Source organism: Bos taurus, chromosome 2 (assembly GCF_002263795.3).
Source record: "Bos taurus isolate L1 Dominette 01449 registration number 42190680 breed Hereford chromosome 2, ARS-UCD2.0, whole genome shotgun sequence".
In the NCBI taxonomy this organism is placed as follows: domain Eukaryota; kingdom Metazoa; phylum Chordata; class Mammalia; order Artiodactyla; family Bovidae; genus Bos; species Bos taurus.
The window spans coordinates 94,334,082-94,350,985 of record NC_037329.1 but is presented as its reverse complement, the minus strand read 5'-3'; the positions used below and the strand labels follow the sequence as shown (position 1 = coordinate 94,350,985).

The 16,904-nt window shown below is 43.1% G+C and overlaps 1 long non-coding RNA gene across 1 annotated transcript; it reads left to right on the top strand.

The window, feature by feature from the left end:
• Positions 1-3,142: 3,142 nt before the first annotated feature.
• LOC132343212 (uncharacterized) lies at positions 3,143-11,043 on the top strand. Its single transcript, XR_009491926.1, has 2 exons — positions 3,143-8,900; positions 9,036-11,043. It is a non-coding gene; the product is annotated as an uncharacterized lncRNA (long non-coding RNA).
• The last annotated feature ends 5,861 nt before the right edge of the window (positions 11,044-16,904 follow it).

The window sequence follows — 16,904 nt, the reverse complement described above, 5'->3', positions numbered from 1 at the left end:
AGTTCTATTTCCAGTTTCTTAAGGAATCTCCACACTGTTCTCCATAGTGGCTGTACTAGTTTGCATTCCCACCAACAGTGTAAGAGGGTTCCCTTTTCTCCACACCCTCTCCAGCATTTATTGTTTGTGACTTTTGGATAGCAGCCATTCTGACCAGCATGAGATCGTACTTCATTGTGGTTTTGATTTGCATTTCTCTGATAATGGGTGATGTTGAGCATCTTTTCATGTGTTTGTTAGCCGTCTGTATGTCTTCTTTGGAGAAATGTCTGTTTAGTTCTTTGGCCCATTTTTTGATTGGGTCGTTTATTTTTCTGGAATTGAGCTGCAGGAGTTGCTTGTATATTTTTGAGATTAATTCTTTGTTAGTTGCTTCATTTGCTATTATTTTCTCCCACTCTGAAGGCTTTCTTTTCACCTTGCTTATAGTTTCCTTTGTTGTGCAGAAGTTAAGGATGCTTTTCTAAATATCAGCTTAAGTGCAAAAACTTGAGGTTGTGCTGAGTACTTTATTTGATTTTTAAAAAGTAGCCTTAAGGAGACAAGCTTTTAAATGACATGTTTGAGTTCAGTTCAGTTCAGTCGCTCAGTTGTGTCCGACTCTTTGCGACCCCATGAATTGCAGCACACCAGGCCTCCCTGTCCATCACCAACTCCTGGAGTTCACTGAGACACACATCCATCGAGTCGGTGATGCCATCCAACCATCTATCCTCTGTCGTCCCCTTCTCCTCCTGCCCCCAATCCCTCCCAGCATCAGTCTTTTCCAATGAGTCAACTCTTTGCATGAGGTGGCCAAAGTACTGGAGTTTCAGCTTCAGCATCATTCCTTCCAAAGAAATCTCAGGGCTGATCTCCTTCAGAATGGACTGGTTGGATCTCCTTGCAGTCCAAGGGACTCTCAAGAGTCTTCTCCAACACCACAGTTCAAAAGCATCAATTCTTTGGCGCTCAGCCTTCTTCACAGTCCAACTCTCACATCCATACATGGCCACAGGAAAAACCATAGCCTTGACTAGACGGACCTTTGTTGGCAAAGTAATGTCTCTGCTTTTGAATATGCTATCTAGGTTGGTCATAACTTTCCTTCCAAGGAGTAAGCGTCTTTTAATTTCATGGCTGCAGTCACCATCTGCAGTGATTTTGGAGCCCCAAAAAATAAAGTCTTGACACTTTCCACTGTTTCCCCATCTATTTCCCATGAAGTGATGGGACCGCATGCCATGATTTTCGTTTTCTGAATGTTGAGCTTTAAGGCAACTTTTTCACTCTCCACTTTCACTTTCATCAAGAGGCTTTTGAGTTCCTCTTCACTTTCTGCCATAAGGGTGGTGTCATCTGCATATCTGAGGTTATTGATATTTCTCCCGGCAATCTTGATTCCAGCTTGCGCTTATTCCAGTTCAGCGTTTCTCATGATGTACTCTGCATATAAGTTACATAAGCAGGGTGACAATATACAGCCTTGACATACTCCTTTTCCTATTTAGAACCAGTCTGTTGTTCCATGTCCAGTTCTAACTGTTTCTTCCTGACCTGCATACAAATTTCTCAAGAGACAGATCAGATGGGTCTGGTATTCCCATCTCTTTCAGAATTTTCCACAGTTTATTGTGATCCACATAGTCAAAGGCTTTGGCATAGTCAATAAAGCAGAAACAGATGTTTTTCTGGAACTCTCTTGCTTTTTCCATGATCCAGCAGATGTTGGCAATTTGACCTCTGGTTCCTCTGCCTTTTCTAAAACCAGCTTGAACATCAGGAAGTTCACGGCTCACGTATTGCTGAAGCCTGGCTTGGAGAATTTTGAGCATGACTTTACTACCGTGTGAGATGAGTGCAATTGTGCGGTAGTTTGAGCATTCTTTGGCATCGCCTTTCTTTGGGATTGGAATGAAAACTGACCTTTTCCAGTCCTGTGGCCACTGCTGAGTTTTCCAAATTTGCTGGCATATTGAGTGCAGCACTTTCACAGCATCATCTTTCAGGATTTGGAATAGCTCAGCTGGAATTACATCACCTCCACTAGCTTTGTTCGTAGAGATGCTTTCTAAGGCCCACTTGACTTCACATTCCATGATGTCTGGCTCTAGGTCAGTGATGACACCATCATGATTATCTGGGTCATGAAGATCTTTTTTGTACAGTTCTTCTGTGTATTCTTGCCACTTCTTCTTAATATCTTCTGCTTCTGTTAGGTCCATACCATTTCTATCCTTTATCAAGCCCATCTTTGCATGAAATGTTCCCTTAGTATCTCTGATTTTCTTGAAGAGATCTCTAGTCTTTCCCATTCTGTTGTTTTCCTCTATTTCTTTGCATTGATCGCTGAAGAAGGCTTTCTTATCTCTTCTTGCTATTCTTTGGAACTCTGCATTCAGATGCTTATGTCTTTTCTTTTCTCCTTTGCTTTTTGCCTCTTTGCTTTTCACAGCTATTTGTAAGGCCTCCCCAGACAGACTTTTTGCTTTTTTGAATTTTTTTCCATGGGCATGGTCTTGATCCCTGTCTCCTGTACAATGTCATGAACCTCATTCCATAGTTCATCAGGCACTCTATCTGTCAGCTCTAGGCCCTTAAATCTATTTCTCACTTCCACTGTATAATCATACGGGATTTGATTTAGGTCATACCTGAATGGCCTAGTGGTTTTCCCTACTTTCTTCAATTTAAGTCTGAATTTGGCAATAAGGAGTTCATGATCTGAGCCACAGTCAGCTCCTGGTCTTGTTTTTGCTGACTGTATAGAGCTTCTCCATCTTTGGCTGCAAAGAGTATAATCAGTCTGATTTCGGTGTTGACCATGTGGTGATGTCCATGTATAGAGTCTTCTCTTGTGTTGTTGGAAGAGGGTGTTTGTTATGACCAGTGCATTTTCTTGGCAAAACTCTATTAGTCTTTGCCCTGCTTCATTCCATATTCCAAGGCCAAATTTGCCTATTACTCCAGGTGTTTCTTGACTTCCTACCTTTGCATTCCAGTCCCCTGTAATGAAAAGGACATCTTTTTTGGGTGTTAGTTCTAAAAGGTCTTGTACGTCTTCATAGAACTGTTCAATTTCAGCTTCTTCAGCATTACTGGTTGGGGCATAGACTTGGATTACTGTGATATTGAATGGTTTGCCTTGGAAACGAACAGAGATCATTCTGTTGTTTTTGAGACTGCATCCAAGTACTGCATTTCGGACTCTTTTGTTGACCATGATGGCTACTCCATTTCTTCTGAGGGATCCCTGCCCGCAGTAGTAGATATAATGGTATCTGAGTTAAATTCACCCATTCCAGTCCATTTGAGTTCGCTGATTCCTAGAATGTTGACATTCACTCTTGTCGTCTCTTGTTTGACCACTTCCAATTTGCCTTGATTCATGGACCTGACATTCCAGGTTCCTATGCAATATTGCGCTTTACAGCATCGGACCTTGCTGCTATCACCAGTCACATCCACAACTGGGTATTGATTTTGCTTTGGCTCCATCCCTTCATTCTTTCTGGAGTTGTTTTTCCACTGATCTCCAGTAGCATATTGGGCACCTACCGACCTGGGGAGTTCCTCTTTCAGTATCCTATCATTTTGCCTTTTCATACTGTTCATGGGGTTCTCAAGGCAAGAATACTGAAGTGGTTTGCCATTCCCTTCTCCAGTGGACCACATTCTATCAGATCTCTCCACCATGACCCGCCCATCTTGGGTTGCCCCAAGGGCATGGCTTAGTTTGGGAGAAGGCAATGGCACCCCACTCCAGTACTCTTGCCTGGAAAATCCCATGGACGGAGGTGCCTGGTAGGCTGCAGTCCATGAGGTCGCTAAGAGTTGGACACGACTGAGTGACTTCACTTTCACTTTTCACTTTCATGCATTGGAGAAGGAAATGGCAACCCACTCCAGTGTTCTTGCCTGGAGAATCCCAGGGACGGGGGGCCTGGTGGACTGCCGTCTATGGGGTCGCACATAGTCCGACACGACTGAAGCAACTTCACAGTGTGGCTTAGTTTCATCCAGTTAGACAAGGCTGTGGTCCTAGTGTGATTAGATTGACTAGTTTTCTGTGAGTATGGTTTCAGTGTGTCTGCCCTCTGATGCCCTCTTGCAACACCTACAGTCTTACTTGGGTTTCTCTTAACTTGGACGTGGGGTATCTCTTCATGGCTGCTCCGGCAAAGCGCAGCCACTGCTCCTTACCTTGGACGAGGGGTATCTCCTCACCACTGCCCTTCCTGACCGTCAACGTGGGATAGCTCCTCTAGGCCCTCCTGCGCCCGCGCAGCCACGGCTCCTTGGGCGTGGGGTTGGTCCTCCCGGCCGCCCCTGGCCTCGGGCGTGGGGCATGGGGTAGCTCCTCCCGGCTGCCGCCCTGACCTCGGACGCAGGGTAGCTCCTCTCCGCCGTTCCTGCACCGTCGCAGCCTGGCACTCTCAACCGCTGCTCCTGACCTCCGACGTGGGGTAACTCCTCTTGGCCGTGGCCCTTAGGACATGGGGTCCTCCGGGCTTCTGCCCCTGACCTCGGATGTGGGGTAGCATCTTTAAAGGGTTGGTGCTGAGGACCTGTGGTTTACTGAGTACAAGCAAAAATTCAAATTTAGAAGATAATATATTTAATTCCTTTATTAGCATATCTCCAGCTCCTTACCCTATCATCTGCCTCATTAACAGTAATTCTTTAAAAAAAAAAACAAAAACTTGTATTGTTAAAAAACCTCATTTACATTAAGTTGTAGCTTTTAGAAATGTGTGGATCTGAACATTAAGGAGGTATTAATTTGTTTCTTTCACATAACTTGTGTCCTGGAAAATTCTCTAACATGTGACTGTAGTCAGTTATTTTTCCTACTCTAAATCTCTGTAATAGAGAGATGCCTACTGCTTAGTATTCTGAAATTTCATTCAAGCTGCTGGTGGTATGCTATTGCTGCTTCTGTTCTTCTGTCTTCCCGTTGATCTGTCTTTTTGGCCTTCATTTTTTTTAATTATTATTACTATTCACTTGTTTATATGCTTGAGCACTTCCTGTTAAGGACAATGGGACATGTAAGATTGAATCTCAACTAGTTTCTACACTCTCAAGACTACCACATAGAAGAGAGAAGATGCATAACTATACAAACAAGGTAGAAATTGTCGAGTGCTTAGAAGAGTAGCAAAATGCTATGTAAGTTCATGTCAAAAAAGAGATCATTTCCAACCAAAGGGGAGAGAAAGTTTTGTAGAGAACCGTGCATCTGAATAGGGCATTCAAGGATGAACAGTATTTGGACATCCGAAAACAGAGAAGTATTCCACATAGAGGAAGCTGCATACTCAGTCAGGTGCCTCGTGGTTTGTGTGAGAATAGGGACAGGTTTAACTTGACATGTACGCATAAGATGTATGAGGGAGGGTGGTGAGGAACAGACTGGAGAAGTTAGTAGGAATGAGAGAATAGTGAGCATGGAAGGCTAGATCAGGCAGCGGGACAACGGAGGGATGGGGACTAGTCTGATATCATCATTTCAGAGGTTCATGATAGAGAGGTGAGTTGGGATGTTGCTAGTGCAATGGTTAGGCTTGCTAATAAAGTCAAGACGGTGGCAGTGAGAAGTGGAAAGAAGGAGGAATTCAAAAAAGCTTGGGAACACTCAGATGTCAGGAGCAAGGGAGGAGGAAGAGAAACTAAAACCAGACTTCATCTCTGGATTTCTGGAAGAATAGTGGTACTGATGGTGAGAGCAGACAGCACCACTCTCAACACATAATGGTTTTCAGAGTCAATTATTTTTTCCAATGGTTTTAAATACATAAAGGTTGAGTCAGAAACAGGGGCATCCTCTCTGTTGGCACGGCCCCCTGGTTAGAGTTAGGGCTCAAAAGAGAGAATCAAACTGAAGTTACAGATCAGAAGTTATGGACATAGAGTTGCTTGTTGAAGCCAGCTATAAATGATGAGGAAGAAAGATAAGGACAAATTTTGGAGACCACTTCTACATAATCTATTATATTTTACTTACAGGCCTAAAAGAGCTTAAATAATTTTTCCAGAGTCTCTTACAGAGGCTAGCAGACTGACTTGCCTAGGGGCGATAGTATTAAGGAAAGGCCCTCCCCACCCCTGGCCTCACGAGGGCCTGTAGACATTCACCCCTCACACTCCTTTCCAATGACTTGCTCATCGCACCTGGTCAGGACACTCAGTGTCCATACAATTAGCGCCTGAAGCCCCAGCTCCTAGCACAGTGTGGTTGCCCATAATCACAGGAAAGTATTACTGAATGAATTCAGTACTCTGAAGAAGTTCATGACTGGAAAGAATGCAGATCTGAAGAGACTTAGAGGATCTGGTGAGACTTAGAGGATCTGGTGAGAGGCAGTGTGGCAACTGGTGATGGCTACAGAGTTTGGAGTAAGACTTTCTTTATTCTAATATTGGCTCCACTGTCTACAAACTTTGTGATCTCCGGTAAGTCATTTAACCTCTCCCTGCCTCGCTTTCCTCAACCATTAAATGCAATGGGAGGATTACGTGACACAACCTACGGAAAGCAGGTGCAGTGGTTAGTTCCTTAGTGCACACACTAAGTAAACACTTGCTTATTTTAGTTATGCTCATTTTATGACTCGAGGAAGATACAAACACCATAGGTGTCTGGGGGAAAGTGGAAAGAAAATAGGAAAACAAACAGAAGTTAGCTGTGGAGAAGGAGGATGCGTATAGGCAAGAAGCTTGGGCAAGAAGTTTCTGAAGATAAAGGCAGTGCTGATATTTGTAACACAAGAGGATATGGGTCACCAACAGGTAGGGTTACTTTTACTCAAGTTCCAAAATATTCTACGATGTATTCAGTTACCGAAGCCCTGTTAACTATTATTGGTCTTTTGCTTTTTAATATTTATAGATTTTACATTTAATTTTTTTTTTTTGACTGTACTGGGTCTTCATTGCTTTGCTTGGGCTTTCTCTAGTTGCAGCCAGCGGGGGCCGCTCTCTAGTTGTGCTCAGGTTTCTTGTTGCAGTAGCTTCTCTTGGTGAGCACAGGATTTAGGGTGCATGGGCTCAGGAGTTGTGGCACGGAGGTTTAGTTGCCCTGAGGCATGTGGGATCTGCCTGGACCAGGGATCAAACCCATGTCCCTGCATTGACAGGCAAATTCTTTACCACTGGACCATCAGGGAAGTCCTATATTTACTCTTTCACAGTACAAAGCATTATGTAGTGGAACGAAACGTATCACTGTATCCTAACTTGTAGAATATAGTTTGGATTACAAAGCATTTAAGAGGGCCTCCCTGGTGGTTCAGTGGTAAAGAATCTGCCTCCCAGTGCAGGAGACACAGATTCGATACCTGATCCAGAAAGATCCCACAGGCCGCAGAGCAACTGAGCCTGTGTGCTGCAGCTACTGAAGTCCACGTGCCCTAAAGCCTGTGCTCTGCAACACAAGAAGCCCCTGCAGTGGGAGGCCTGCTCACTGAAATTGGAGAAGAGCCCCCGCTCACCGCAACTAGAGAAAAGCCAGAGTAGCACGAAGACCCAGCACAGCCAAAAATAAATACATACAATTATTTTTTTAAAGCATTTAAGAAAATAGAATATAAGGAATTAGTACAGGGTCCTTTATCAAAAGATGTGCATGTCACCTGCTAAACTAAAGAGTAGAAATCAAATTTACAAAGCCATACTGTGTATCACCCCTGCAATGCAGAGAGGTCAACATGCTGCTCTGTGGCACTCAGCCTCTGTCACAGATGTTTTTTTAAGACTAACATCTTTCCCTTACTTTCTTTTCCCTTCAATAGCTGTCATTTCTATTTACTGCTAAACATTATACCTGCTTTTTCCACCATTACTCTTTAACCATTGCACTTTAGCTTTCACCTTATTTTCGTGAAGCTATTCTTTCCAAAGTTATTAATGAACTTTGATGCTATTCTCTGTAACCTCTCTGACCCAGTCAGCATGGACAATGTTTCATTGTCCTGCGTCTCCACTTAATTCTCAGATTATGTCATTTCTAGGTTCTTTGTTAGTTTCATTCACCTCCTCTTTCTTTTCCCTAAATTTGAATATGTCTCAAACTCATTCTTCAACCTCTTTTATTCTTCTCTGTACACGAGCTTCCAGTGTAGGATGCTTCTACTGCCTTAAATTTTGACCTGGCTTAAATGTTGACCTCTCTGGAGATTAACTCCAAACTTACGTCTACAGCTCTGATTGTGGTTAGACTTTAGCCTCTCAGCTCCTACTGTCTCCTGAGGACCTTCACCTCTCTATTCAGTCATCACTATAAATTTAGTTTGTCTAACCCAAACTTACCATCTTTCCCTTTTAAACCAGCGCTTGCTCTGAATTTCGTCCCTTGCTTTCTTGTTCTCTCATTCATTCATCAAGTATAAAGACTCCTAATCACCCATACTAGAAGCTTCAGTCATCTTGATTTCTCCCAGGCTTCCCAGCTTTTCATCACTGGGTGACTAGACCAGTAACTAAAACATTTGTTTTCTAACTGGTATTCATGCTTCTAATCTTCCTCAAACCAACCCTTACCAACCCTTTACATAGCTCTTGCCAGACTGACCTTCCCAAAATACTCCCAGATTGGCCGAGAGTAATTTAGGATTTCCAGTGGAAACTGCCTTCATTCAGTCTCCTTGCATTCCCTCGTTGGAAGGTACCCACATAGCTTGTTTTTTTTTTTTCCCTTTGAAAGATTTATTTAATTATTTATTTATTTTTGGCTGCATTGGGTCTTGGTTGCTGCACTTGGGCTTTCTCTAGTTATAGCAAACTATGGCTACTCTCTTGTTGCAGTGTGTGGGCTACTCATTGTGGAGGCCTCTTTTGTGCTGGCGCACAGGCTTAGTTTCTCCTTGGCATGTGAGATCTTCATGGACCAGGGATCGAACCCACGTTCCCTGCATTGGCAGGTAGGTTCTCAACCACTGGACCACCAGGGAAGTCCCATAGGTTGGTTTTCAAGGATCCTCATCTTGTCTCTTCTAACCTGTAAGAACCACATTTCATTGTGTGGTCACCAACAATAAATGTGCTTCCCTTCACAGCTCCTCTCTTCCAGCCAAACTCATCCATACATACCTCAGTGCATACACCCATAGTCCTGTCTAGACCTGTGATAGTGCATCCTGTGAAGACCTTCCCTTTGCTTATCTAAGAACTCCTCTCCTTCAAGCCATCCTACCCTCGAGAAGACTTCCTCCTCTAGAGAAATCCTTTGCCACTTCTTCACGACCCAGATAATCACGATGGTGTGATCACTGACCTAGAGCCAGACATCATGGAATGTGAAGTCAAGTGGGCCTTAGAAGGCATCACTTCGAACAAAGCTAGTGGAGGTGATGGAATTCCAGCTGAGCTATTTCAAATCCTGAAAGATGATGCTGTGAAAGTGCTGCACTCAATATGCCAGCAAATTTGGAAAACTCAGCAGTGGCCACAGGACTGGAAAAGGTCAGTTTTCATTCCAATCCCAAAGAAAGGTGATGCCAAAGAATGCTCAAACTACCGCACAATTGCACTCATCTCACACGCTAGTAAAGTCATGCTCAAAATTCTCCAAGCCAGGCTTCAGCAATACATGAACCATGAACTTCCTGATGTTCAAGCTGGTTTTAGAAAAGGCAGAGGAACCAGAGATCAAATTGCCAACATCTGCTGGATCATGGAAAAAGCAAGAGAGTTCCAGAAAAAATCTATTTCTGCTTTATTGACTATGCCAATATTATTGTGTGGATCACAATAAACTGTGGAAAATTCTGAAAGAGATGGGAAACCAGACCACCTGACCTGCCTCTTGAGAAATCTGTATGCAGGTCAGGAAGCAACAGTTAGAACTGGACATGGAACAACAGACTGGTTCCAAATAGGAAAAGGAGAACGTCAAGGCTGTATATTGTCACCCTGCTTATGTAACTTATATGCAGAGTACATCATGAGAAACACTGGACTGGAAGAAACACAAGCTGGAATCAAGATTGCCAGGAGAAATATCAATAACCTCAGATATGCAGATGACACCACTCTTATGGCAGGAAGTGAAGAAGAACTAAAAAGCCTCTTGATGAAAGTGAAAGTGGAGAGTGAAAAAGTTGCCTTAAAGCTCAACATTCAGAAAATGAAGATCATGGCATGCGGTCCCATCACTTCATGGGAAATAGATGGGGAAACAGTGGAAACAGTGTCAAGACTTTATTTTTTGGGGCTCCAAAATCACTGCAGATGGTGACTGCAGCCATGAAATTAAAAGACGCTTACTCCTTGGAAGGAAAGTTATGACCAACCTAGATAGCATATTCAAAAGCAGAGACATTACTTTGCCAACAAAGGTCTGTCTAGTCAAGGCTATGGTTTTTCCTGTGGCCATGTATGGATGTGAGAGTTGGACTGTGAAGAAGGCTGAGCACCAAAGAATTGATGCTTTTGAACTGTGGTGTTGGAGAAGACTCTTGAGAGTCCCTTGGACTGCAAGGAGATCCAACCAGTCCATTCTGAAGGAGATCAGCCCTGGGATTTCTTTGGAGGGAATGATGCTGAAGCTGAAACTCCAGTACTTTGGCCACCTCATGCGAAGAGTTGACTCATTGGAAAAGACTCTGATACTGGGAGGGATTGGGGGCAGGAGGAGAAGGGGACAACAGAGGATGAGATGGCTGGATGGCATCACTGACTCAATGGACATGAGTCTGGGTGAACTCCAGGAGTTGGTGATGGACAGGGAGGCCTGGCGTGCTGCGATTCATGGGGTCGCAAAGAGTCAGACACGACTGAGCGACTGAACTGAACTGATCCGTTGCCTGTAGTAATAATTTGATGCAAAATATGTTTCCTTGACTTATTTATCTTTCTATGTCCTATGCATGCTCAAGAAGAACAAGCTACATTAGGATAGCTGTCTTTTAAAAACCCTTATTGTTTTGGATGGTGGCCCAACGCATGCTGCAGAACCTCAATAAATTGTTGCTCATTGTGATGCAAGCAGAAGCCAGATAATACATTTGGTTTCTTTGGGTAGGGAGAAGACAAGGAATCTTCAAATATATCTTGACATTCAAAGTTGGTGATCTTGTCTATTACACTCATTTGTCACAGCATATGCTAGATTGTCAGCATTTCATTTATCCATGTCTTGCTCAAAACCTGTGCAGAATATTAATCATTAAGAATGTGTACCAGTGTCTTTTTAATTTAATTTTCATATAATGATGGAATTAGCAGTGCCAAAATTATATTTGAATTTTGGTATTGAAAGTATAATGTTTTCCTGTTCATGGCTGCTACTTACAACATTTCTCTCTGAAAATAACAAGAAACATGGGGCTATAACTTATTTGTATTATGATCATTTATTTATCTTATCATACTCCTATTTAATTAGCAAGCTATTAACAAAATACATTTATTCATGAAAAGTTGGCAGTAAACCTGATTTATATTAATTCATCATATTTTCTTGTTGACATAACTTACAAAATTGGAGATGCTCTCCTTTGGGAAGTATTTTACATCTGAGACTAAACTAAAATATTGGTAGAAAATGCAGTGAAACGTTAAAGTCACATATTCTTAAATGTCTTATAAAATAATGCTTAAATTACTAAAAGTAGAAGGTATTCTTGATGCCATGGAACTAGTCCAGTAGAGGAAAAAAGTAATTTTTATTTATTTATTTATTTCTGGCTGTGCTGGGTCTTCATTGCTGTAGGTGGTCTTTCTCTAGTAGAGGTGCACGGGCTTAGCACTGCAGTGGCTTTTCTTCTTGCAGCTCCTGGGCTCTAAGGCAGCTGGGCTCAGTAGCTGTGGCACACAGATTTTGTTGCCCCAAGGCATGTGGAATCTTCCCGGACCAGGGATCAAACCTATGTCCCCTGCATCAGCAGGCAGATTCTTAAGCACTGGACCAGCAGGGAAGTCCTATTTATTTATTTTTAAGTGATCTATTTATTTATTTTGGCTGTGCTGCGTCTTCACTGCTGCACACAGGCTTTCTCTAGTTGCAGCGAGCAAGGGCTACTCTTTGGTTTGCGGTGACTGGGCTTCTCAACTGCAGTGTTTTCTCTGGTTGTGGAGCACAGGCTTTAGGTGGGCGGGCTTCAGAACTTTTGGCTTGAAGGCTCAGTAGTTGTGGCAAACATGCTTAGTTGCTCCATAGCACATGGAATCCTCCCAGACCAGGGATCGAACCCCTGTCCCTGGCGCTGGCAGGTGGATTCTTATCCACTGTACCACCAGAGATGTCTAAAAAGTGAATTTTAAAAGTATAATTTCAGTCTCAGAACAATAGAATTCTAAAAGTCAGTTTTGCTTTGGAACAATTCCTTACTTGTGCAATTTTGTATTACTAAATCAAGCTGTGTGGCAGTTTAGAAATGATAGTTTACTAGAAACAGCACTGTAGTATGAAGAAATGCTCAGACATGCAAGCTGTTTTTCTAAACTAAAAGTTTAACCTTGGAAAAGCAGCCTCACCTTTCTGGACCTTAGTTTTCTTATCCGTAAACTGCAAGAATTCAGCTAAATTAGTGGGTTTCTCTACTTGGCTCTGGGCATGTCCTCAAGGCCCCCCAGAGCGGTGGATAGGATTAGAAAATGGTGGAGTGGGATAGACTGTCCCCCTTTCCTTCCCCTAGTGGCTCAGGGGTAAAGAATTCACCTGCAATGCAGGAGCTGCAGGAGACACAGGTTCGATCCCTGGGTTGGGAAGATCCCCTGGAGGAGGGCATGGCAACTCACTCCAGTATTCTTGTCCAGAGAATCCCATGAACAGAGGAGCCTAGTGGGCTATAGTCCATAGGATTGCAAAGTCAGACACGATTGAAGCGACTTAGCACGCACACACTTCGCTTCTCATGGGTTTTTGTTTGAATGTGAGTTCTGGAGCTAAAAACTTTCAATGTTTGGAAATCTTCACATTATATCACGTCTAAGATTCCTTCCAAATCTAAAATTTTAACAATGTTTGTTTTTGTTTTGAACACAGTGTCTTTACTGTGGAGTATAGAGTGCTAAGCAAACAACTGTTTGGATCTCTTTTAAACCAAAGTTTTTCCTACTTGTTTCCACCATTGTGTCCAATGGGCTGTTTGTCAGTTCCTTGTTCCTTGTGGGTCCCACCTCCATGAGCCGGAGCTGCCTGTTTATCCTCTTTCCTTTGCTAACCAGTCAGTGACTCAGCTCTCTAATCAGAGCCTTGTTGACTATTTTGACTGACTTCTCACGTCAGACTCCTCCCTCTTGTTCATCATTTTGCCCCAGAGACTCTAAGCCCACCATGGTGTAGGGGGGCGGCTCTGCCCTGGCGATCTGTGCATGTCTCCACGTGGGCCCTGGGATTGTCTCAGAACAGGAGAGGTTTGTGAGAAGAGGCTATCAGGCCATTTCTCACTTGCCTCCCAATCTTCCTCCTCATTTCCAGCCTCTGATGAGGTCTGAGACCTTGTCCCCACTGTGAGGGCACAGCTGCAGGCTTTAAACTGATTAGCTCCGCTTGGCGATGACCTCTCGGCGACAGAGCTTCCTGTGATGCATGCTGTAGTCACCTGATCCCTCTGTGAGACAGAAGATGCAAGGAGCTGGCACCTTCACTCCTTGCTTTTTTTGCTGTCTACATATATAATAAACTGAATCTAACAGGGCTCCGGTGGAATCTACCAGCCTTGACACATGGCGGTTATCAGTGGACATGGTATATCTGTCGTTATCATTCCCCCAGTTCCTCTCCAATATCCTATAAAAAAATTTTAAAAGTACAATCATTCTATGGAGCAAACTGGATTGGAGAAAACGTTCCCAAATTGTGTCTACAGACATTTTCTCTGCGGTGGCCATTCCTGTTTATTGGAATAGCAATGTAATTGTCCTTTCTTTACAGTGTAAACTTAGGAGCAAACTGTGGTCCATTCATTGGTGGGTGCTGGGAAACGTTTGGGTTAGTTTTAGCACCATTAGAAATGCTTGTCAGATTAATAGCCTTGGAGCCTCAGTGCATCAATTATTCAAGACAAATTATCTGTCCTGTTTATTGTTCAAGCATCTTATGTCTCCTACCTCTTCTTCTGGCTGCTTGTTTTATGGACATTTCCTGCTGGATAAACACAGGTATTGTAGCATGGGTACAGGAAATAAGGGGCTTCAGTCAGCTCTGTTATTTCAAAAGTTGTAATTGAAGACTTTAGGGGAGGAGGTTTTACGTGAGCTGTTGGCCTTAGTTATCCTAGTAGTCCTGACGCTGCCAGTGGTGTGCTTTTTAGTGCACTGTATTCTTGAACACTTCATCTGAAATGTAGAACATCAGAATTAGACAGTAGGACTTCCCTGGTAGAGCAGTAGATAAGAATCCATTTGCCAATCCAAGGGACACAGGTTCGATCCCTGGTCTGGGTAGATCCCACATCCTGTGCACCACAACTTCTGAGCCTGAGCTCTAGGGCTTGCAAGCAGCAACTCCTGAGCCCATGTGCTGCAGCTACTGAGGCCTGCACGCCCAGAGCCTGTGCTCTGCAACGAGAGATGCCACCGCAGTGAGAAGCCTGCTCCCCGAAACTAGAGAAAGCTCATGCACAGCAGTAAAACCCAGTGCAACCCAAAATAAATACATAAAAATTTAAATAAAAAAGAATTAGAAGGGTAATTTAGACTAACTCCACTGTAATGCAAGAACCATCCTTCACAACATTTAAAACTCCCATCCTGTTATTGTATATCTCTAGCAAGAAAGTGTTATATTAATCTGGAATCTGTACATTCCAGCTATTGATGTGTAGTCTATGTTTGGGGGAGACACCATTCAATTATTTATTCTTTTCCCCACCAAACAGATACGAGTTCTGCCACTAATTTGCCTAGGGACTTTGTTTAGCACACATCTTAAATTCCCTGATCTCCTATTTTTTTCCCTATGAAAGCAAGAAGTTGAATGATAGTATTTAAAGTATCTTCTAATTCAAAAAGTCTAGAGTTCTATGATTTTAGTAGTGAAGTTAATATTTCCATTGATCAATTCATATTCTTTAAAAAGGGTTTATAAATAAGGAGGACTTAAGCATGATTTTGGAGAAGGCAATGGCACCCTACTCCAGTACTCTTGCCTGGAAAATCCCATGGACGGAGGAGTCTGGTAGGCTGCAGTCCATGAGGTCGCTAGGAGTCGGACACAACTGAGCAACTTCACTTTCACTTTTCACTTTTCACTTTTATGCACTGGAGAAGGAAATGGCAACCCACTCTAGTCTTCTTGCCTGGAGAATCCCAGGGACGGCGGAGCCTGGTGGGCTGCCATCTATGGGGTCGCACAGAGTCGGACACGACTGAAGTGACTTAGCAGCAGCAGCAAATAAGCAATCCCTTTGCTCTTCTCCCTCTTCTAAATGACATGTTCACACTTTCTCCTCTTTCCTCAAACCTGACCTCACGCCTCATCTTCACCTTGAGCAGAAATTCTTGCTTCCTAAGGATAATTAAGCACACTCCTACAACACATGCTCCTACAACATGTCTCAGTTCAGTTCAGTTCAGGCGCTCAGTCATGGCTGACTCTTCATGACCCCATGGACTGCAGCACGCCAGGCTTCCCTGTCCATTACCAACTCCCGGAGTCCATCCAAACTCCAAACCCATGTCCATTGAGTCGGTGATGCCATCCAACCACCTCATCCTCTGTCATCCCCTGCTCCTCCCATCTTTAATCTTTCCCAGCATCAGGGTCTTTTCCAATGAATCATTTCTTTGCATCATTTGGCCAAAGTATTGGAGTTTCAGCTTCAGCATCTGTCCTTCCAATGAATATTCAGGACTGATTTCCTTTAGGATGGACTGGTTGGATCTCCTTGCAGTCCAAGGGACTCTCAAGAGTTTTCCCCAACACCACAGTTCAAAAGCATCAATTCTTCGGCACTCAGCTTTCTTTATAGTCCAACTCTCACATCCATACATGACTACTGGAAAAGCCATAGCCTTGACTAGATGGACCTTTGTTGCTAAAGTAATGTCTTTGCTTTTTAATATGCTGTCTGCTGCTGCTGCTGCTAAGTCACTTCAGTCGTGTCTGACTCTGTGCGACCCCATAGACGGCAGCCCACCAGGCTCCCCCGTCCCTGGGATTCTCCAGGCAAGAACACTGGAGTGGGTTGCCATTTCCTTCTCCAATGCATGAAAGTGAAAAGTGAAAATGAAGTCACTCAGTCGTGCCAACTCTTAGCGACACCATGGGCTGCAGCCCAGAGGCTCCTCCATCCATGGGATTTTCCAGGCAAGAGTACTGGAGTGGGGTGCCATTGCCTTCTCCAAATATGCTGTCTAGGTTGGTCATAACTTTTCTTCCAAGGAGTAAGCTAGCATGGTTTGCTAGCATGCTTTTTTTTTTTTTTGCTAGCATGCTTTTTAATCATTTAACATATGGTAAAAATCTTTCAAGGTCAATAAATCTGCATCTCCATCATCATTTTTTAATGGCTGCGTAATAATCCACTATATGGATTGATTACAGTTTACTTAACTAATCCTTTTTCTGAACAATTATAATACTATATATATTGCTCTCAAATTGATATATAGGTGTTGGCAGACTTGAACAGGAAGAGATCTAGGACAAGCATGCCAGAACATCTGTCTCCAATTATTTAAAGGATAACGATGACATATATATTTTGCATAGTTCTGGAAAATGGGACTTGGATGAGCAGATGAACATTAAATGGAGGTAAATTTCAACATGATAGAAATAGTTTTGTAGCATTTCTTAAAAATGGAAAAGGATGTTTTATCAAGATGGTGAACTCTTTCCAGAAATATTCAAGGAAGGGTTGACTGTTCTTGTTTCTAAAAGAATTCATGCCTTGAAGGGAATATGAAGTCAATGGTCCTCCAGTTCTATGGCTTATAGAAGCAAATTCTGTAGAAGACTCAGGAGGGATCCTCTT